The following is a 21,723-nucleotide window of genomic DNA, read 5'->3' on the forward strand; positions in this document are numbered from 1 at the left end:
ATTCCATCCCGAAGAGATTTGTCCAAGTTCTAACCCTTGGAGAAATGTATTTATTTCCTTGGAATCTTAGTGTTGAGTTCGGTTGTCACGAGATTAGATTCCACCTCGAGGAGATTATACCAAGTTCTAACTCTTGGAAAAATGTGTTTGTTCTGGTGGAATTTAATCGTTAAGTTCACTCTTCATAAGATTCCATCCAGAAGTGGAAGACGAGAAGTTTTTTCCGAGCAAACAATTGGATGGAAGTGGAAGACAAAGAAGATTAGCTTCACTTCACAAAGAAAAGTAAGCCGGCTATGCCAATTGTTATTGTCCCTTCCAGGAAGCCGAAGTTAAAGGGCAACAAAGAGATCAAACCACTTGGATTAAACCCGTTTAACAATTATGTGGAGAGACCATCTCTATGAAAAAGAAGATTTAGACAACCATCTCTTACAACATGGAGTTGCGATAAGATGGCCTACGACAACATCCATAGAGTAAATAATCATATTACAAAAGATTGTACCGATTTGAAGAAGCATCTTGCTGAGCTACGGACAATTGGTGACCTCGCAAAACCTCGACATCCGAGAGTTCGTGCAAACTTACCACAAAGAAAAGGCGGAAGCTGAAAATTCATCACTAGCTGAGAAAATACCTAAAACGTCTAATCCCGGAGTTGCTTTTGGTTCTAAGAAGAAGATTAAAAATTGTCATGAACGAGTCTAAGTTTTGTAGAGATTCGATCACTATACAATCAAAAAGTTTAAGGGAATGTTCTTTTAAAGGCGAGGAGACATTCTGAGTCCCATCCGGAGAATTTCTCGGTTACTTAGTAACAAAGAGAGAAACCAAAGCAAACCCAAGACAGATTAACGCTCTTTTCGAACATGCCTGCCCCGAGGAACATCAAAGATGTCTGAAGACTCTTTGGTACGATTACCGCGTTGAACCGGTTAACATCTCAATCAACGGATAAATGCCTTTCTTTCTATCAAATACTAAAAGGGAACAAGGAGTTTAGTTGGATGAAAGATGTGAAGATGGTTTCGGTCAACTAAAGACATACTTAAATGTCGTCTCTAATTCTCTGAAGCCGGAAGCCGATAAAAAATTATACTTATACATCTCATTTTCAAATCATACCGTTAGTGGAGTAATAATTTGTGAAGACCAAGGAGAGTGAAAGCCGATTCGTTACATGGGCAAGTCATCAACCAGTCCGGAATTAAGTTACACAATGATGGAGAAACTTGCGCTTGATGTAGTCACTTCAACTTGGAAGCTGCGACCTTATCTATGTTTCATCCAATCATAGTTCAAACTCTTGGGAAAATTTGTTCATTTCATCGGAGTCTAAGTGTTCAATTCGCTCTTCACGAAACTAGATCTCACCCCGAGAAGATTTTTCCAAGTTCCAATTCTTGGAAAAATAAGATTATTTTGGTGGACTATAAGTGTTGAGGTCACTCTTCACTGAACTATCTCGAGAAGAATATTCCAAGTTCCAACTCTTGGAAAAATAAAATCATTTCGGTGAAATCTAAGTGTTGAATTCGCTCTTCACAAATTTAAATATCACTTCCCATCAACAACCATTTGTGAAGAAATCTTTGAGTACAAGCTCGGAAGAAGATCTTTAGTTTTCTCTCTAGATTGTGGCTCAATAACCTGCCTTCCTATTCTATAAGCAGAATACACTTTGTAAACTCAAGCTTATAGCTCCCATGCGAAAGTCGAGTTCACTTTTCAACAACTAAACTCGAGGTCAGCACCCATGCATAACTCGAGTTTAACTCTCATACTAAAACTCCATGATTAAACTGACGAGTTCGAGTCAATAAAGGGGTCGACTAGCAAAACAAAGATATTTACAGTCAAGTTTAGTCGATCAACCTAATACTTCTTAAGCCGAGCACAGTTCTCGCAATCAAAGAAAGTCCAAAGATTGACTTGGGGGTCTGATCAACGTATTTCTCTCTTAGCCACATGGCCCTAATTTCTCTTAGCCACATGGCCCAAATTTTCGAAAAAGTACGGACTTTGCAAATCCGAGAACTTCGAAACAAATACTTAAAGCAAGTATCATTGTAAAGCCTCTAAGGTAACGCAAAGGAAAAATGTTCAAAAGCTCCCTCTGGCAAACAACCAATAAGTGTTAAAACCCCTTGGGAAAATAGAAAATTCCCTCTCGCGAAAGTCGTGTTTATAAAATAAATTGGGACAATCCCCGAATTTTATGGTCATAGCCATGAAAGAGTTAAGTTGGGCCGAAAGCCTCATCAACATTCGGTGTGATTTCGTCTTGGTTCGGAGTAGCAATGGTCGTTCCTTGCTCGCGAGTTTCTGTTTTGTACTTAGGAGTTGAACATTAGCCGGATGAAGTATCAGTAGCAATTAGGACATACATTTTGGCGAGTTCGAGATCAGCTTGCAGGAACTTAGTCCAAATTCATCTCCGACACCTTAACAAGAAAATTAGGCCTCCGACCAAGTCAACTTACTCGAAGAACTGGGGGCTTATGTTGATATCGGATCCCGTAAACCGGATCTCTTAAGTATTTCGAAGGCCCATCAGTTTTCAAGCCCAAGAAGGACCATGTTGCACAAAGGAGGTGGTCAAATCTTGACATTAATTTGTAGTTTAATTCATGGATTAATGACTATGGTCAAAAGAATAAACTTGTCATTCAAATTTATGAATTGATTGTGGAAGTTATTTTGTGAATTAATTCTATAATTAATAGCCAAATAATGGCACATTGGAAGAAGGAAAGAGACTATAAAAGAGAGGTGAAAACTCCAAAAAAAGGGGCTAGAGATTCTACATTTTCACCACAAATCTTAATATTAAACATTGTTATTTTCTGATAAATACACAAAAGATTATTTCTTCCCTTTTTATGTAAGATCTTTATACAAGAAATATTATACCATTTTTTATGTACAATTTCTTCGTACATTTCTATATACTTACTTATACTTTTATTATGCACATTTGTCTTGTACTTTTGTACTCGAGAGTTTTAGCCCACAAATAATATAAATACTTGAGTGTGTGAATCCGACATCCACAGTCCTTTGCTCCGGTTGATCAATATGTTGCTCAAACTCGATTTGCTGCTCATAGTCAGCTTGAGTAAAGTACTCATGTTGCTCATATTCAGCTTAACTATATTCCGGTTCATCCTCTCGAGTTCCTCCAATGTCGATGTTCAAGGCAGAGGGAGATGGCATGAAATTGATGTTGCGCCTTGTCTTCACTGAAGTCCGGTTCTCGCATGGTAGGGGCAACAGAGTCAAAGCTCCGTATGGTTGAACTTGAAGAGGTAGCGATCCGCTGGAGTTATTTTCTCAAGAAAATCCTTCCCCTTGAGATAGTCGAGGTCAATGAACTTAGGTAATACGTTAGGTGTTCCGAATTCCATACCCACAGTTCCTAGTATTGGCGTTAAGAGACCACTAACACAAAGACTCCCGCGAATTCCCGAGCGATGGATGGTTGCAGCATACTCCTTGTAGCTCAAGAGGTGATCTAAGAGAACAACACTCAGCGAAGTGTCCGCTCTATCACCCGCCATCTTCCTCCCATCTTTTGTCTCCCTCAAAATGAAGACCAAAGATTGCTCTATCATGCATAGCTCCTTTTCACTAACGAATCCGGTGGCCTTCTTTGGAAAGAGGATGTTGGCGATGCATTGATGGAGGTATCTAATCACAGGATTTCCGATTGAAGAACTCTTGCTCTTGGTTGGCGAGAAGGGCTTCGGACCGGCAATTGTCTTCCAAAGAGATTTCAGCTCTTCTTGATCATAGTCTTGGCAGATTCCTTCGCCACTTGGAAACCCGAAAATTGTATCAAGATGGCGAATATCAAAAGTATACTCGACATCCCTAACCTTGAAAGTTATGTAACCAAGACCTCCTCACTCCTCTTTCTCTGAATCATCAACACAAAAATGAACCTTGAGGGTTGCAAGGAGTTGGCAGCTCTCCTCTTTGTATCCCCCACATTGGCAGCTCATGTATGTTGCAAGATTGGCCAATTCCATCAAGTATTCGACATCACCACAAATACCAAGCTCTTGCATTGTTTCCTTATGAGGGTATCTAGTTCCGTCAAACTTCAACTCCTTTAAGTATTGATAGTACTCGCTCGGGGTTGGCTCTCTCTTTCTCCTTGGCTGGTTTCTTCTCCCAACAGGGGTTGGTGTATCATCCCGATGATCTCAACCTCTTCCTCAGAAACCGCTTCTTCAAAGGGTGCCTCTTCATGGTGTTCTTCTTCAGCTTCAACGACCCTCTTTCCCTGATCTACTTCTTCTCTTTGCATGGTTGAGCGGCTAGAGCTTCCTCCTTGAATCGAGCTTGATCTTTGAGCACGACGAGCTTGGCGAATTTGGCGTTCAGTCATCTCACTCATGTCAAACGCCTCAACTTCTTCATTATCAACAGAGGATCTTCTTGCCCGAGATGAACTATTCCTTCTTGAATCCATGGAGATTGGTGGTGAATTTCAATAAAGCAATTAAAAACAACTCTCCAAGAGGTATCAAAAGAGAAGGGGAATCGGTTTCTTTGGTGATAAAATTTTGAGCTTGAAACCGATTGAATGCTTGAGGATAGACTTTGGAGTGGTCGAGTAACTTTGGTGAAGTACTGGTGAAGTGAAAACGAATTCGTGATAAGGAGAGTTTGAAATGAAACTTTGGAGCTTTGTGAGAGAGTTTGCGAAAATGAGATGATGAAAGAGAGATGTTTCAAAAGTGGTTTGGAGATTTCAATGGGTGGAGGAGGATGGCCTTGGGATTCTCTTTGGAAGGATAGTAAAGGCGAGTTGGAAATGGTGAGGGGCATGGGTAAATGGTTTGTCCATTGAGTAATGAAGTGAAGGGGAACATGTGGGCCACTTGACCTCACTCCTTGGTCGCCGAATCATTCAGGCTCGAGTAAAGGATCGGGCATCCTCTTGAAGTGCGAAATACTTGATCAAACGGTGGAGAATGCTTCTCCCTTGGTTACTCGATCAAACGGTGAGGGTGATTTCCCACATTTAGTCATTCAAATCAATGGCTCAAAATGCTCCTCCTCATTCTACTCGATCAATGGTTAAGATCTTTCTTGACTTGGTTTGAATTTACTCGACCGTTGACTCCCTTAGGGTCACTAAAACAAACCTGAAACACTTAAACAAAAACATCAAAAATAACAAGAAAAATAGAAAGTTATATACATGGATAGACATGGGACTTCCTCCCAAGTGAGCTTGTTTTAAGTCACTAAGGTTGACTCTTACAGAGCTTAGTCAGAAAAAAGGTTGAAGAGAGGAACAGAGAAGTCCTCATCTTCTGTGGTTGAATTTTCATTGCTTGAATCATACTCTGCATCCTCTCTTGAGATATGGTAGGATGAGTACTCATTTGATTTTTCTTCAAAGTAAGCTTCTTCCTGATCAGCAGAGTAATCTTCTTCTTCTGAACCAGGTTCCTTTTACCAATCCTCAAATTCAAAACTAGGGTAGCCTCTAACCATTTCTTGAAGTTCCAAGATTGCATGGTTCAGTCCTTCCATCTTGTAAGTTAGCTCCCCAATGGTATCCTCTTGAGCTTTGTATCCAACCTAGAGTTCCAGAAGTTCTTCAGCAACAGGATCATGAATCAAGTGTTCTTCTTCAGCAGAGGGGTTGGTGGGCTGTTTAGGCACTCCTGGAGAATAAGTCGGAATAGGAGTATCCTCCTCACTCAACAACTTGCTCTCTAGGCTTCTTTTCTCTAAGTGAACTCCTTTCTGATCTTCTGGTGCAAACCATTCTGTTGTGAAATCTTCATCCTCCTTGATAGCTAGTGAAGTTTCCATCTTCTCTGGATCAATACCATTTGAAAACTTTTTAACTCTTTTTTTTATACATCCATAGTTAATCTTTCAGCTTCATCACCCTTGAAGACAATCCTTCTATGACTCTGCTTTGCCATTTAAATTTTTTTCCCATCGCATACTAGTCATCTTCTGTAGGATCTTCAGTCTGAGCTAACTCTTCCATTGCCCTCTTCTTGTGGTCAAAAGTTCGCTTCAGCTTGCTGAGTTGGGAAGTATAGTTGACTTTTGGTGAGGTTCCTACTTCTGTTTTTTCATCAACATCCATGTCCTAAATCCCAAAATTCTGAACTCCGGTTGTTGATTTCCGTGAAGCCTTGCTGATGTCAAATCTCATCTTGATACCTTTTTCAAGGTTTAGATCAATTTTTCCATTCCTGACATCTATGACTGCTCCAGCTGAAGCTAAGAATGGTCTGCCTAGGATAAGGGGATCCTTGCCTTCTTCATCTACGTCCAATACCACAAAATCTGTAGGTATCTCAACATTTACAATCTTGACAGGCAGATTTTCTATTAGACCATTAGTATGTGCAACAGAATCATCAGCTAAGAGTAAAGCTAAGTTGCAGAACTTGTATTCCATGATCCTTAGCCTTTTAGCTGTAGAGAGAGGCAAAAGGCTAACAGATGCTCCCAAATCACAAAGGCACCTATTGAATGTCAATGGTCCTAGAGAGCATGGCAGAGTGAATGAACCAGGATCATCAAGCTTTTCTTGGATGACTTTCTTCTTGTATGTTTCTTGGGTAGAGGCACTGCTAATCATCTCTTGATTCTGATCTTTCCTGAGTTTTTCAGTTTTGAACTTTTTTCAAGAATGGTGAGTATTTAGCAAAGTTGTGTGCTCTATAGTCCAGATGAATTGCTTGGTGGCAGGTGCAGCAATTTGAGTTGAATCCCCCCCCCCCATTCTTGAATCATACTGTCCTCAGTATGGAGGGTTTGATTACTTGGTGGAGACTCATCTTCATGGTGGATGGTGATAGCATTCGCAGTAGCATAGTCCTTAGGATTCTGGACTGCTTTCCCTAGAAGTTGCTGAGGATGCTTCGGAGCAGAGGTTGATGCAAATTGACTCTCCACATACTTGATTTTGGAATTCAGAGCTTCGAACTTGACATTTAGATCGTTGTAAGAACAATCGATCTTGTTGTGTAATTCAGCTATCTTCTTGTCAAAAGCCATCGGGCCACTCGCTTATCCATGAATGATTTGTTGAATGAGTTGCTTAATTTCGGGATCTTTAGCTGTTGGGGCTTGTTGTGGTTGTTGAGTGAACCCTGGTGGTGGATTCTGCTGTTGGTAGCCTCCATTAAACTGTTGTTTAGGGGCATAACCTTGGTTGTACTGAACAAAAGGCTTGGACTGATTCTATTGTCGTGGATACACTTGATCTTGGGGGTTAGCTACATTAGTGATTTTGTAGGAGAGGTTTGGGTTGGGCTTGTAGTTGTTGTACTCCTTGTTGAACCCTCCTTGGTTCTGGATGTAGCACAGCTCTTCAGTTTGATCATTCCCCCCTTCTTGCATTTGGAAGTGCTCTTCATCAGTTATGTAGTGTATGTGCTTCTGCTGAGCCAGCAACAACTTGTCTAACTTTTCATTTAGAGCCTTGATATCTTTGCTTTGATTATCCTCACTACCTCCAGTTCCTCTCACTAAGCGATCATAGTCTTCATTGTATCACCCATCAGATTGTGCTAGATTTTCGACCAACTCCCATCCTTTTTCTACATCCTTGTTCAGGAAGTTTCCATTGGAGGTTGTGTCGAGAAGCATTATGATCTTTGGTAAAGCTCCTCTGTAGAGTGTGCTCAAATAATGAAGCCTTCTTAAAACCGTGATGGGGGCACTGAGTGGTGTAGCTTTTAAACCTCTCCCAAGCTTCACAGAATGTTTCATTGTTTTTCTGTGTGAAACCTCAGATCTCGTTCCTCAATCTAGCGGTGCAAGCGTTAGAGAAGAACTTGGCAAGAAAAGCTTTCTTACAATCGTCCCATGAGTTGATGGAGTCTGGGGGCAGAGTCTTCTCCCAGTGGTGTGTCTTGGCTCCCAAAGAGAAGGGAAATAGTCTGAGCTTAAACATATCTTCAGTGACACCATTGATCTTAGTAAGGCCACAGAGCCTATCAAAGCTGTCAAGATGGTCCAGGGGATCTTCCATAGGTAGACCATGAAACTTGTTTCCTTGGATCATTGAGATGAGACCACTCTTGATCTCAAAGTTGTTGTTCTGAACTGGTGGTGACACTATCCCTTGTCTTTGGTGATGATTCCTTGGGGCATCACTGATAACACTGTATTTTACTCATTTTAGGTGTATGTTTATCATCATTTAGCTTTGCATTTGCTCATTGTATAATATCATTTTGCACCATTTTAGCTTGTTTTGCATACTTAGGCATTTCGGATCATCTTGCATTCGCATTGCATGTTTTGGTGTGTTTTCAGGTGCAAAAGGAGCTTAAAAAGACTCTACTCGATCCATTCACTCGGTCCTGGCAGCTACAGAAGAGGCATCATCCTACTCGACCTCTTTACTCGGTCCAGGATGCTACAAAGGAGGCTGCAGTTTACTCGACCCTCCTACTCGATTAAGGCAACCTCAGATGAAGCAGCAGATTCAACTACTCGCCCCTCCTACTCGATCCACTACTCGAAGCATTTACTCGACCAAGGGTGACCATCTCTACAAGACTTGTTGAGCTATCAAAGCGTCTTCGGATCCTCCTCATTCCCCACTCAACCAGACATCTGAGCATACAAATAGGAGAGGATGAAGCATCTACTCGACCAATTGATCAGTCGGAGCATAGACACAAAGGCGTCGACTTTGCAGCACCCTCTTTACTCGATCCCTAAGGTCGAGTATTCGCCCAAACCGCCTTAAATCTCTTGTCTTCTAGTGAATCTAGGGTTTCCAACACTTTAGTATAAATAGATCATTGAGGTTTATCCAAAAGAGCTAGACTTTATCTTTCAGTTTTTCTTTGTGTTTATGAATCTTGAAACTTTAATTACTCTTAATCTATTTCCTTTTTGCATTTGATTGTTTAAGTAGAGTTGTTTAGCTTGTTTAGATCTACATTTTGGTATGATTTCAGTAATTTCTGGGTTTGTGTTCTTGAGAATGTTGCTTGAGTAGTGATTAGGGTTCTTGAGGATGGATTAGATTAGGGTAATCTCTAGGTTAGTTAGGTGGTTAGTGTTTAGGTTTATACCCTTCAGGATTCGCTTGGCCCGTATGCAGTTTTCGCTGGCTAATGTGGAGATTCGATCATAGACGTCCAGCGTCCAAAAGACGTTCAAATGGATGTCTGACCTACGAATTTCAGAGATATGTAGACTCGAAACAACAATTTAATGGAGGCTTCCAACAGCAGAATCCACCACCAGGGTTCACACAACAACCACAACAAGCCCCAGCAGCTTAAGATCCTGAAATTAAGCAACTCATTCAACAGATCATCCAAGGACAAGCTACTGGAGCTATGGCTTTTGAAAAGAAGATAGCTGAATTCCACAACAAGATCGATTGTTCATACAACGATTTGAATGTCAAGTTTGAAGCTCTGAACTCAAAAATCAAGTATGTGGAGAGTCAATTTGCCTCAACCTCTGCTCCGAAGCATCCTCAACAACTTCTACGGAAAGCAGTCAAGAACCCTAAGGACTATGCTACTGCTAATGCTATCACCATCCACCAAGAAGATGAGTCTCCACCAAGTCATTTGACTCTCAATACTGAGGACATTATGATTCAAGAAGGGGGGATTCAACTCAAATTGCTGCACCTGCCACCCAGCAATTCATCTCGACTATAGAGCACACACCTTTGCTGAACACTCACCATTCTCGAAAAAAGCTCAAGAAATAGCAGAATCAAGAGATGATTAGCAGTACCTCCACTCAAGAAACATACAAGAAGAAAGTCATCCAAGAAAAGCTTGATGATCCCGGTTCATTCACCCTGCCATGCTCTCTAGGACCATTGACATTCAATAGGTGCCTTTGTGATCTAGGAGCATCTGTTAGCCTTATTCCTCTCTCTACAGCTAAAAGGCTAGGGATCATGGAATTCAAGTTCTGCAACTTTGCCTTACTCTTAGCTGACGGTTCTGTTGCACATCCTCATGGTCTAATAGAAAATCTGCTTGTCAAGATTGAAAATGTTGAGATACCTACAGACTTTGTGGTATTGGACGTAGATGAAGAAGGCAAGGATCCCCTGATCCTAGGCAGACCATTCTTAGCTTCAGCTGGAGCAGTCATAGATGTCAAGAATGGAAAAATTAATCTGAACCTTGAAAAAGGCATCAAGATGAAGTTCGACATCAGAGAAGCTTTAAAGAAATCAACAACAGGAGATCAGAGTTTTGGAATTCAAGATATGGATGTTGATGAAGAAACATAAGCTGAAACCTCACCAAAAGTCAATTATACTTCTCAACTTAGCAAGCTGAAGAGAACTTTTGACCACAAGAAGAGAGCAACAGAAAGGCTATCTCAGACTGAAGATCCTACAGAAGATGACTGGTATGAAATGAGAAAAAAATTTAAATGGCAAAGAAGAGTCATAGAGGGATTATCTTCAAGGGTGATGAAGCTGAAATATCAACTTTGGATGTTTTAAAAAAGTGTTAAAAAGTTTTCAGTTGGTATTGACCCAGAGAAGATAGAAACTGCACTAGCTATCAAGGAGGACGAAAATTTCACAACATAATGGTTTGCACCAGAAGATCAGAAAGGAGTTCACTTAGAGGAAAGAAGCCTAGAGAGCAAGTTGTTGAGTGAGGAGGAAACTCCTATTCCAATTTATTCTCCAGGAGCGCCTAAACAGCCCACCAACCCCTCTGCTGAAGAAGAACACTTGACACTTGATTCTGTTACTGAAGAACTCCTGGAACTCAGGATAGAATACAAAGCTCAAGAGGATATCATTGGGGAGCTAACTTACAAAATGGAAGGACTGAACCATGCAATCTTGGAACTTCAAGAAATGATCAAATGCTACCCCAGTTTTGAATTTGAGGATTGGTCAAGGGAAACTAGTTCAGAAGAAGAAGACTACTCTGCTGATCAGAAAGAAGCTTACTTTGAAGAAAAATCAAGTGAGTACTCATCCTACCATATCTCAAGAGAGGATGCACGGTATGATTCAAGCACTGAAAATTCAACCACTGAAGATGAGGACTTCTCTGTTCCTCTCTTCAACCTCTTTTCTGACTAAGCTCTGTAAGAGTCAAGCTTAATGACTTAAAACAAGCTCACTTGGGAAGAAGTCCCATGTCTATCTATGTATATAACTTTCTATTTTTCTTGTTATTTTTGATGTTTTTATTTAAGTGTTTCAGGTTTATTTTAGTGACCCTAAGAGAGTCAACGGTCGAGTAAATTCAAACCAAGTCAAGAAAAATCTCAACCGTTGATCGAGTAGAATGAGGAGGAGAATTTTGAGCCATTGATTTGGATGACCAAATGGGAGGAGCATCACCACCGTTTGATCGAGTGAATTCATGAGGTTCACTTTGGTCCGTTTGATAGAGTAAATAAGATTGAGGAGCTCTCCTAGCCGTTGGATCAATTTTTGCGCAACTCAAGAAGATGCTCGATTCTTTAATCGAGCTCTCATTATTTGAAGACCATGGCATAACTTTGTGACCCCACTTGCTCCCCCAACACTCTTTTACTCGACGGACAAAGCTATTACCCATGCCCCTCACCATTTCCAATCAACTTTCTATCCTTTCCCAAAGAAACCAAACACCATTCTCCTCCACCCATTGATTTCGCAATCCTTCATTGAAACTCTCTCTTTCATCATCTCATTTTCGCAACCTCTCCATCTCTCACAAAGCTTCGAAGTTTCACTCCAAACTCTCCCTATCACTCTTCACTAATTCGTTCTCACTTCATCATACTTCACCAAAGTTACTCGATCACTTCCAAGCTCATCCTCAAGCATTCAATCGGTTTCAAGCTCAAAATTTCATCACCTAAGAAACCGATTCCCTCCCCCTTTGATACCCCTTGGAGAGTTGTTTTTAATTACTTTTTTGAAACTCACCACCATGTATTCAAGAAGGAAGAGTTCGTCTCGAGCAAGAAGATGCTCTGTTGATCCTGAAGAAGTTGAGGCGTTTGACATGAGTGCCATGACTGAACGCCAAATTCGCCAAGCTCGTCGTGCCAAAGATCAAGCTTGATTCAAGGAGGAAGCTCAAGCCGCTCGACCATGCAAAGAGAAGAAGTAGCTCGGGGGAAGAGGGTCGTTGAAGCTGAAGAAGAGCACCATGAAGAAGCACCCTTTGAAAAAGTGGTTTCTGAAGAAGAGGTTGAGATCATCGGGGATGATACCCCAACCCTGTTGGGAGAAGAAACCGACCAAGAAGGAAGAGAGAGCCAACCCCGAGCGAGTACTACCAATATTTGAAAGAGTTGAAGTTTGAGGGAACTAGATACCCTCATAAGGAAACAATGCAAGAGCTTGGTATTTGTGGTCATGTGGAGTACTTGATGGAATTGGCCAATCTTGCAACATTCATTAGCTGCCAATGTGGGGGATACAAAGAGGAGAGCTGCCAACTCCTTGCAACCCTCAAGGTTCATTTTTGTGTTGATGATTCGGAGAAAGAAGAGAGAGGAGGTCTTGGTTACATAACTTTCAAGGTTATGGGTGTCGAGTATACTCTTAACATATGCAATATTGATACCATTTTTGGGTTCCCTAGTGGAGAAGGAATCCGCCAAGACTATGATCAACAAGAGCTGAAATCCCTTTGGAAAACAATAGCCGGTCCAAAACCCTTCTTGCCAACCAAGAGCAAGAGTTCTTCAATCCGTAATCCCGTGATTAGATACCTCCACCAATGCATCGCCAACACCCTCTTTCCAAAGAAGGCCACCGGATTTGTTAGTGAAGAGGAGTTATGCATGATAGACCAATCTTTGGTCTTCATTTTGAGGGAGACAAGAGATGGAAGGAAGATGGCGGGTGATAGAGCAGACACTTCGTTGAGTGTTGTTCTCTTGGATCACTTATTGAGTTACAAAGAGTATGCTGCAGCCATCCATAGCTCGGGAATTCACGGGAGTCTTTGTGTTGGTAGTCTCTTAATGCCAATACTAGGAGCCGTGGGTATGGAACTTGGAGCCCCTGACGTGTTACCCAAGTTCATTGACCTAGACTATCTCAAGGGGAAGGATTTTCTAGAGAAAACAACTCCGGCGGATCGCTATCTCTTCAAGTTCAACCACTCGGAGCTTGGACCTTCTCTTCTACCCCTACCATGCGAGAACCGGACTTCGGTAAAGACAAGGCGCAACATCAATTTCATGCCATCTCCCTCTGCCTTGAACATCGACATTGGAGGAGCTCGGGAAGATGAACCAGAGCATAGTCCAGCTGACTATGAGCAACATGAATACTTCACTCAAGCTGTTTATGAGGAGCAAATCGAGTTTGAGCAGCATGTTGATCAACCGGAGCATGGGGACAACGAACAAGAACAAGCTCACTATGAAGAAGGTGCTAACCAAGGAGGAGATAAGTTGGCTGAAGATCACAAGAAGCCCGGTGTACTTGAAGAGCTTGGAAACCTTCACAGCAAGACAATGAAGGATTTCAAGAAGAAGATGAGAACAATGAAGAAGTCGCTCAAGAGTATGGCCGCTCAACTCTAGGACTTCTAGAGCAAGCCAAGGCCACCATCTCCAACCGCCGAAGTAAGAAGGAGCGGTTCAACGAGCTCAGCTGCAAGGAGAGCTAAAAGGATCGATCAACCCCGAGCTTCATCTTTTGAGCCTCGGGAAGTGATCTCCGAGTTGAGAGAGCCAAGGAGGAGGCAGAGGCGAGCTTCCACACGCTCGACCGGACAGAACGAGCAACACCCTCCCGCCTCAACTTCAGCCCCTGCCTATAGCCAAGACAGTATGGATGACTATGTCTCCATCTACTTCACCTGAAAACTGAGGTAACACCACCTCTCCATTGTATATACCATAGCATTTTTTTTATTTTTCTTTGTGTGTTTTGTGCTTTGGTCTTGAATTCTCTTTCAGATTTTTATTACACAAGGGACTGTGTAATTTAAGTTTGGGGAAGGGTTCAAGACATGTTTAACATTGTGTTCTCTTTTCTTATTTCAAATTTTACATCATCTAAGGCATAGAAAAACCATAAAAATTTGAAAAATTTTTAGAAAATGATTTCACAAAAAAAAGAGTGTCATGTAGATTGCATATCATTTTAGGATTGTATATAGAGTGTTTGCATTTAGCATTGCTCATTTGCATAGGGGATAATAATGATTTCAAACCGATAAGCATGTTTTGATTCAATGAAGTAAGTTCAATGCCTAGATTGTTAGTTCTCGGTTGCATAACTGATTGTATCTCTGAAGTAAGACCGCACCCTGCTTTGAATTTGTAACTTGACTATACTACTTTGATCGAAACTCGCTTATCTGACGCCATTCCTTATCTATTAGAACCTGAACAGAATTTGAAATTATCATGTCTATGCATTGTTTATGAACTCATGGCTACCATATACATACTTCGATCATCTTATTCACTTCATCACCCTCTGCTAATCCAAGTAGCTGTCTCTCATTTTAAGAGCAGTTTCCCATACCCTTAGCCTAGCCTTATTTCAAGCCAAAGATCATTTGTGTGTGTTTGTGAGGTCTTTTTCGATTGAGCTTGGTATAACGTGTTAGGTATGAGCCGACAAGAGCAGTCTTTCATGTAGACCTAGCCCATGCTTTTTGGGTTAGCTAGGATTAGGTGGAGACTTGTATTTGGGATTGGGATTGTGTATGGAATGAATAGGAATGAGAGTGAGAATGAAAAAAAATAAAAAAGAGTAAGAGTTTAGAGTTCTAAGGGGGATTCAAAAGTGTTAAGTCTAGTAAAACGCCCTATGTGCTAAGAATAGAAGAAAAGCCTTAAGTTTGTCTAAGAATAGCATTCTACTGAAGCTCAATCTTTTCTCTGAGAGTCTCCTGTTACTCAACCAAACCATTAGAGGGACCATTTGTGTGTTTAGCCTAAGCCCGAAACCAAGTGAGTTCATAACAATTGCATTGCTTGATCCACTGTTCGTGCTTAATGAATGTTAAAGGGAATTGGTTGATGTGAATGCTTGAATAGATTAAGGCAAGTTGTTAGGTTGCATTGTGACGAGTATGGCTAACGTTTTTGAGTAAGGGTCTATCATCTTGCAACCTAGAATTAGTGACCATCTCTACAAGACTTGTTGAGCTATCAAAGCGTCTTTGGATCCTCCTCATTTCCCACTCAACCAGACATCTGAGCATACAAATAGGAGAGGATGAAGCATCTACTCGACCAATTGATCACTCGGAGCATAGACACAAAGGCGCAAACTTTGCAGCACCCTCTTCACTCGATCCCCAAGGTCGAGTATTCGCCCAAACCGCCTTAAGTCTCTTCTCTTCTAGTGAATCTAGGGTTTCCAACATTTTAGTATAAATAGATCATTTGAGGTTTGTCCAAAAGAGCTAGACTTTATCTTTCAGTTTTTCTTTGTGTTTATGAATCTTGAAACTTTAATTACTCTTAATCTATTTCGTTTTTGCATTTAATTGTTTAAGTAGAGTTGTTTAGATTGTTTAGATCTACATTTTGGTATGATTTCAGTAATTTCTGGGTTTGTGTTCTTGAGAATGTTGCTTGAGTAGTGATTAGGGTTCTTGAGGATGGATTAGATTAGGGTAATCTCTAGGTTAGTTAGGTGGTTAATGTTTAGGTTTATACCCTTCTGGATTCCATTGGCCCCTATGCGGTTTTCGCTGGCTAATATGGAGATTCGATCACAGACGTCCAGCGTCCAAAAGACGTTCAAATGGATGTCTGACCTACGAATTCCAGAGATATGTAGACTCGACCAAGGGATTGGCTTGCCTGCCTATTGGCATTGGTACATTGTTTCTTAAACCCTGCTCTTCTGTGTTTCATCAACGAGAGTTGAGATTAGGAAGTGGTAGAGTTATGGGGGTCTCTGTCACGAGAGTGGATTGACGTAGTTTTTGAATCTATCGTCATGGGTATCTACCTTTCGCCTATTAGCCATTTGATGAACCCTAGAGTTACCCTTATCAATGAATCCATCCTTAGAACTTCTATTAGATTTGTTTGTATCCCCTGTTGATTGCACTTTTATTTACCTTGGTCGAGTCTACAAATCTCTGGAATTCGTAGATCAGACATCTATTTGAACGTCTTTTGGACGATGGACGTCTATGATCGAATCTCCACATTAGCCAGCAATAACCGCATAGGGGCCAAGCGAATCTAGAAGGGTTCTAACCTAATCTTAACCACCTAACTAACCTAGAGATAACCCTAATCTAATCCGTCCTCAAGAACCCTAATCACTACTCAAGCAACATTCTCAAGAACACAAACCCAGAAATTACTGAAATCATACCAAAATGTAGATCTAAACAAACTAAACAACTTTACTTAAACAACTAAATGCAAAAACGAAATAGATTAAGAGTAATTAAGTTTTGAAGATTCATAAACACAAAAAAACTAAAGGATAAAAGCTGGATCCCTTGGACAAACCCAAAGTGATCTATTTATACTAAAATGTTGAAAACCCTAGATTCACTAGAGGACAAGATACTTGAGGCGGTTTGGGCGAATGCTCGATCTTGGGGATCGAGTAATGAGGGTGCGGCAAAGTTTGCGCCTTTGTGTCTATGCTCCGAGTGATCAATTGGTCGAGTAGATGCTTCTTCCTCTCCTATCTGTATGCTCAGATGTCTGGTTGAGTGGGGAATGAGGAGGATCCGAAGATGCTTTGATAGATCAACAAGTCTTGTAGAGTTGGTCACCCTTGGTCGAGTAAATCGGTCGAGTAGAGGATCGAGTAGGAGGGGCGAGTAGATCAATCTGCTGTTTCATCTGAGGTTGCCTTGATCGAGTAAGAGGGTCGAGTAAACTGCAGCCTCCTCTATAGCTGCCTAGATCGAGTGGATGGGTCGAGTAGAGTCCTTTTTACCTCCTTCTACACTTGAAAACACACCAAAACATGCAATGCGTATGCAAGATGATCCTAGATGCCTAAGTATGCAAAATAAGCTAAAATGGTGCAAAATGATATGATACAATGAGCAAATGCAAAGCTAAATGATGATAAATACACACCTAAAATGAGTAAAATACAGTGTTATCATGGAGTCAAGAAAGAGTCAGTTAGGCGAGGTGGACATGTAGAGAAGAACAAAGAAGTTGCTGTTGTAAATAAATATGACGGAGACACTATAGAGATGTTGAAGAAATTCATTGTGGAGCAACAAAAAAAACCCAGCAAGCACGTTGAAGAGAGAGATGGTTCAGTTATTCGAGGGTTTGATCAAATGTGACTGTGGTGGACTGCGATCTACAAAAGCCAGCACAATGGAGAAGAAACAGGAAGAAGGGAAAGACAACACTACAATGGAACCAAAGGATGATGGAAAAGACAATACCCCAATGGAGTAGAATCAGGAAGGCGACAATTCTGATGTTGAGGTCACTACCTTAGAGACTGGTTCCACGTCGAGAGGCAAGAAGAAGAGGAAAAGGACTGAAGAGGAAGGAGAGGGGTTTGCTCTCTATGAGAGAAACAGATGGGACGAGGCTTACAAAGGTGTGGAAGACATCATTGATAATGTAGATCTTGCATGTCACCAAGAGACAACAAAAGGCAATAGTTCCCAGGTAAAAAACTGTGTTATTTGTTTGGTGTACAATTATATTGTTTTGTGTACTACTTGACTGGTTATATTAATTGGTGTACAACAAAATGTGTGATTTCATTATGTTTTTTACTTGCAGGGAATGGAATCTGATAACGAATGTGAATCTAGTTATGATTCACCGTTTGCTGAACACAATGCACTTGCCATTGTGCCCTCCGGTTTAGAGAGTGGACATGAAGAAACATGTAGGACTTTAGAGAGTAGACATGAAAAAACATGTAGGGAGCCAATCATTGCTGATATGTAAACATTTGGAGAGGTAAGTCCACATCTACATTATTCAATGAATATTAATAGGTACCATTGTCTCTTAGATTAATATGATTTTGGACAGGAAAATTTGGCTTTGTCTCCTCAGACTCGTGAAGAGTTGGTAAATATCTCTAAGAGCGTGCCTCGTGCTTCAAGGTTTGTCAAGGGAGGGGAGTATACAGGTGGTCCCAAGTTAAAAGCTCTGTTTGCAAGCAAGAAAAAAAGACTAGTGTACCACCCTATATCCAGTGTAAACTTGAAGGAGTTTGACAAGCTTAGACAACTGCTAGTGGACAATGCGGAGCTATAAGTTTTATGATTAAAAGTGTATCTATTTTTTATAAGCTACTATGTAACAAAACGTTCGTTACTTTTAGGACATAAACTAAATACATCGTAACCTATCGGTTTTTCCTGAATATAGCTGAGGCCCAAAACTCATTGGAGAATTAGGTAAAGAAGATGTACTCTTTTATCACTTGAAAACTTCGTATGAACACCAACACGGTAGTATCTCACATGGTGCAATTGGTAAACAGCATGTGCAGGTAATAATGACTATGATGTGGCACAGAAAGTTTGGTTTGTACAATACTGCATGAGATGTTTTCATTGATACATGGTTTTTGACTCTTCTTAAGGATAGGTACACCGATTTCAAAGCATTCAAGAATAAGAAGAAATTCAATTTGGGAGTAAACATGAGAGTGTTTGTTACAGGTAGGGTAAAAGGATGGACACCAACAACGTTTCTACAATATGCTCACCTGGTGTACATCCCTATGAAATGGTACACCTCACACTGGGTATGTCTGGTAATTAACTTGAGGCTGCATACAGTTCAGGTCTTTGACCCTTTAATTGAAGCAACGTCGGATGAGGAAGTACAATGTTTGATGGCGCCCGTTGTAGAGATGATTCCATGGTTGGTTAAAGAGGTTGTAGGTAAGCAGTATACAAAGAACTTCTCAACAAACCCACTAACATGGGAGAGGGTTAGAGGAGTATACAAGAACCAGAGAGGAGGTGGGAGTGGACCCCTTGCAGCAAAATACCTTGAAATGCACTCGTTTGGGCTTGACATAGATGATATGGGACATATTACGGATGAGGTGATCGACGAGTTAAGGAAAGGGTACGCGTTGGATGCATACGCTGAGTTCATTGAGAATGATGAAGCAACAAAACCTTGACTAGAGTTGCACGTGAATCTAGAGATATTTTGTTCGCCTATTTAGAAACTTTAATCGAGACATTACTGATATTTTCATCTATGTTTACTTTTAACTTTGGATATACCTGTTTATATGGATATTGAAATTAAATGTTTTTAATGACTTTTAAAGTTGTTGCTTCTAAGGATTTCTATAAATATTACACCACATAAGTTTATTGTGACTGTACACTTTAAATTTCCTAGTAACTGTGCATTGGTATTCAAATTTGCATAGATTTTATAACAGTATACTAGAATAATTACACCACTTATATATACACTTAGAATAGTACACCACATACGTACACTATTATTAGTACACCACATACGTATCCTTTAATAAGTACACTAGAGTTAGTACACCTCATACATTGTCTAGTATAAGTGCACCTCATACGTACACCATAATTAGTACTCCACATACGTACACTAGAATAAGAGAAACCCTTTTAAGAAATGGAATAAAATTTAACACTATACCATAAAGCCAAGATAGATGTATAAACCCAAGAAAAACCATTTAAGAAATGCAATGAAGTTCAAAATAAAGTCAAGATAGATGACTAAACCCAAGGGAACCCCATTTAAGAAATGCAATGAAGTTCAAAACTATACACTAAAGCCAAAAAAGATGTCTAAACCCATGGGAAACCATTTAAGAAATCCAATGAAATTTAAAACTATACCCTAAAGCCAAGATAGATGACTAAAACCCAAGGGAAATCCATTTAATAAATGCAAGGAAGTTCAAAACTATACCCTAAAGCCAAGAAAGATGTCTAACCCCAAAGCAAACCATTTAAGAAATGGAAAATAGTTCAAACTAGAATAAGTACACCACATACGTACACAAGCATTAGTACACGATAGACGTACACCTTCGTTAGTACACATCATACCTAGACTAGTATAAGTACACCACATATGTACACCTTCGTTAGTACACCGCATATGTATACTAGTATAAGTACACTTTATACGTACACCAGAGTTATTACACCTCATACGTAGACTAGCATATGTACACCACATACGTACACTGGAATAGTTCACCACATACGTACACTAGAATAGTATAGCAGCCAAGATAGATGACTAAACCCAAGGAAAAACCATTTAAGAAATGCAATGAAGTTTAAAACTATACCTTAAAGCCAAGATAGATGACCAAACCCAAGGAAAACCATATAAGAAATGCAATGAATTTCAAAACTATACCCTAGAGACAAGGTAGATGACTAAACCCAAGAGACAACCATTTAAGAAATGCAATGAAGTTTAAAAGTATACCCTAAAGCCAAGATAGATGACTAAAACCAAGGAAAACAATTTAAGAAATGCAATGAATTTCAAAACTATACCATAAAGCCAAGATAGATGACTAAACACAAGGAAAACCTTTTAAGAAATGCATTGGAGTTTAAAACTATACATTAAAGCCATAGGATGACAAAGGTCTTTATGAAATCTCAAGTCAATAAGTAAGTTTCTATATAAACATCATCACCGTAGATTGGTTTTTATGGTTCATAACACTTGAATTGAAATGTATTGTAATCAAATTTGCATTGATACTATGACTTTATAATAGAATAAGTACACCACATTCGTGTCTGTACACTTTATAGGTATACAATATGTACACCAAAATACTTTAGTACACCTTTTTATGTAGGATACATATATATGTACTTGTAGAAAAATGTAATTTTCTAAATTCATGAAAGAGAAACTCCTATATATTTGACTACCTTATTGGCAACAAACAAGACAGATCTAAGATTAAAAAGATTAAATCCTGTTATGGCCATGTCAGACCTGCTTGATGAGATATTTGTACATATCGTGAGAAGAGTGGGGAAGGCATCATAATTACAGCTGGGGTCAATTCTACGAGGGGGAAGCAGAGGTCTCGCACTAGTATACAATACCTAAGTGATGATGGAAGCCAATCTGGATGAGTTGTGCGTTGAGCCTGCTCATATTTTTGGCAAATCGATAAACCCCATCAATGGGTATATCTTCGAAGCTGGACTGGGTAGATCTTTCTTCGAGAAGTGTTTACATTACGAAAACCCAACGACAATCTAATCTAAATCGCTAAGATTAGCTACAAGAGAACATGATCTAGATGGGGCTTTGGCAATGGTCGCTTCTCTTGGTCCCTATTAATCAGTCCCAACATTTGCATATGCAATGTTCTTGCTTTGCGTAAGGATGTCTGTAATTGCAAATGAACATGCTTGTGAACGTACGAAGGAAATTTGAGAAATTGGGGAGAAAATATTCCAAAACCCAAGGGATTCTACCCTCCTTCACATGACACATTCGGAAATAAGTGGGTTTATCCAAAAACCGACACAATCAGCTTCCTTGAGTGCCTCAGTGGCACCATTATCGAATTCATTGTAACGACTGCTACCTATTGTGGTGTTCAATACGCATAAGAGAATTTAAGTAGTTATGTACACCTAATTTTTGGTTTGTTGAATTGTTTGCTTGTTTAAAAAAAAAAGTTGTACACCTACTACAATATTGTTTTGGGATTGTATTGGCCCTTGAATTGATTTAATAGTACCGTATATGTTGGTAGTAAAAAGACTAATCTAGTAAAAGGCTGAC

General features: G+C 40.1%; 7 pseudogenes across 7 annotated transcripts; 5 read left to right on the top strand and 2 right to left on the bottom strand.

The window, feature by feature from the left end:
- Positions 1 to 455: 455 nt before the first annotated feature.
- Positions 456 to 1,168, top strand: AT4G07550 (annotated as a pseudogene; the record flags this gene model as incomplete). The annotated part of the gene is made up of 1 exon: positions 456 to 1,168.
- A 2,113-nt stretch (positions 1,169 to 3,281) lies between these two features.
- On the bottom strand, positions 3,282 to 4,480 carry AT4G07560 (annotated as a pseudogene; the record flags this gene model as incomplete). Its single annotated transcript has 1 exon — positions 3,282 to 4,480.
- Positions 4,481 to 5,280: 800 nt separating this feature from the next.
- AT4G07563 lies at positions 5,281 to 8,304 on the bottom strand (annotated as a pseudogene; the record flags this gene model as incomplete). The annotated part of the gene is made up of 1 exon: positions 5,281 to 8,304.
- An 806-nt stretch (positions 8,305 to 9,110) lies between these two features.
- On the top strand, positions 9,111 to 11,201 carry AT4G07566 (annotated as a pseudogene; the record flags this gene model as incomplete). The annotated part of the gene is made up of 1 exon: positions 9,111 to 11,201.
- An 893-nt stretch (positions 11,202 to 12,094) lies between these two features.
- Positions 12,095 to 13,542, top strand: AT4G07570 (annotated as a pseudogene; the record flags this gene model as incomplete). The annotated part of the gene is made up of 1 exon: positions 12,095 to 13,542.
- Positions 13,543 to 17,042: 3,500 nt separating this feature from the next.
- AT4G07580 lies at positions 17,043 to 19,078 on the top strand (annotated as a pseudogene; the record flags this gene model as incomplete). The annotated part of the gene is made up of 1 exon: positions 17,043 to 19,078.
- A 1,826-nt stretch (positions 19,079 to 20,904) lies between these two features.
- Positions 20,905 to 21,544, top strand: AT4G07583 (annotated as a pseudogene; the record flags this gene model as incomplete). Its single annotated transcript has 1 exon — positions 20,905 to 21,544.
- Positions 21,545 to 21,723: the final 179 nt, after the last annotated feature.

The sequence above is a fragment of the Arabidopsis thaliana genome, chromosome 4 (assembly GCF_000001735.4).
Source record: "Arabidopsis thaliana chromosome 4, partial sequence".
Classification (NCBI taxonomy): domain Eukaryota; kingdom Viridiplantae; phylum Streptophyta; class Magnoliopsida; order Brassicales; family Brassicaceae; genus Arabidopsis; species Arabidopsis thaliana.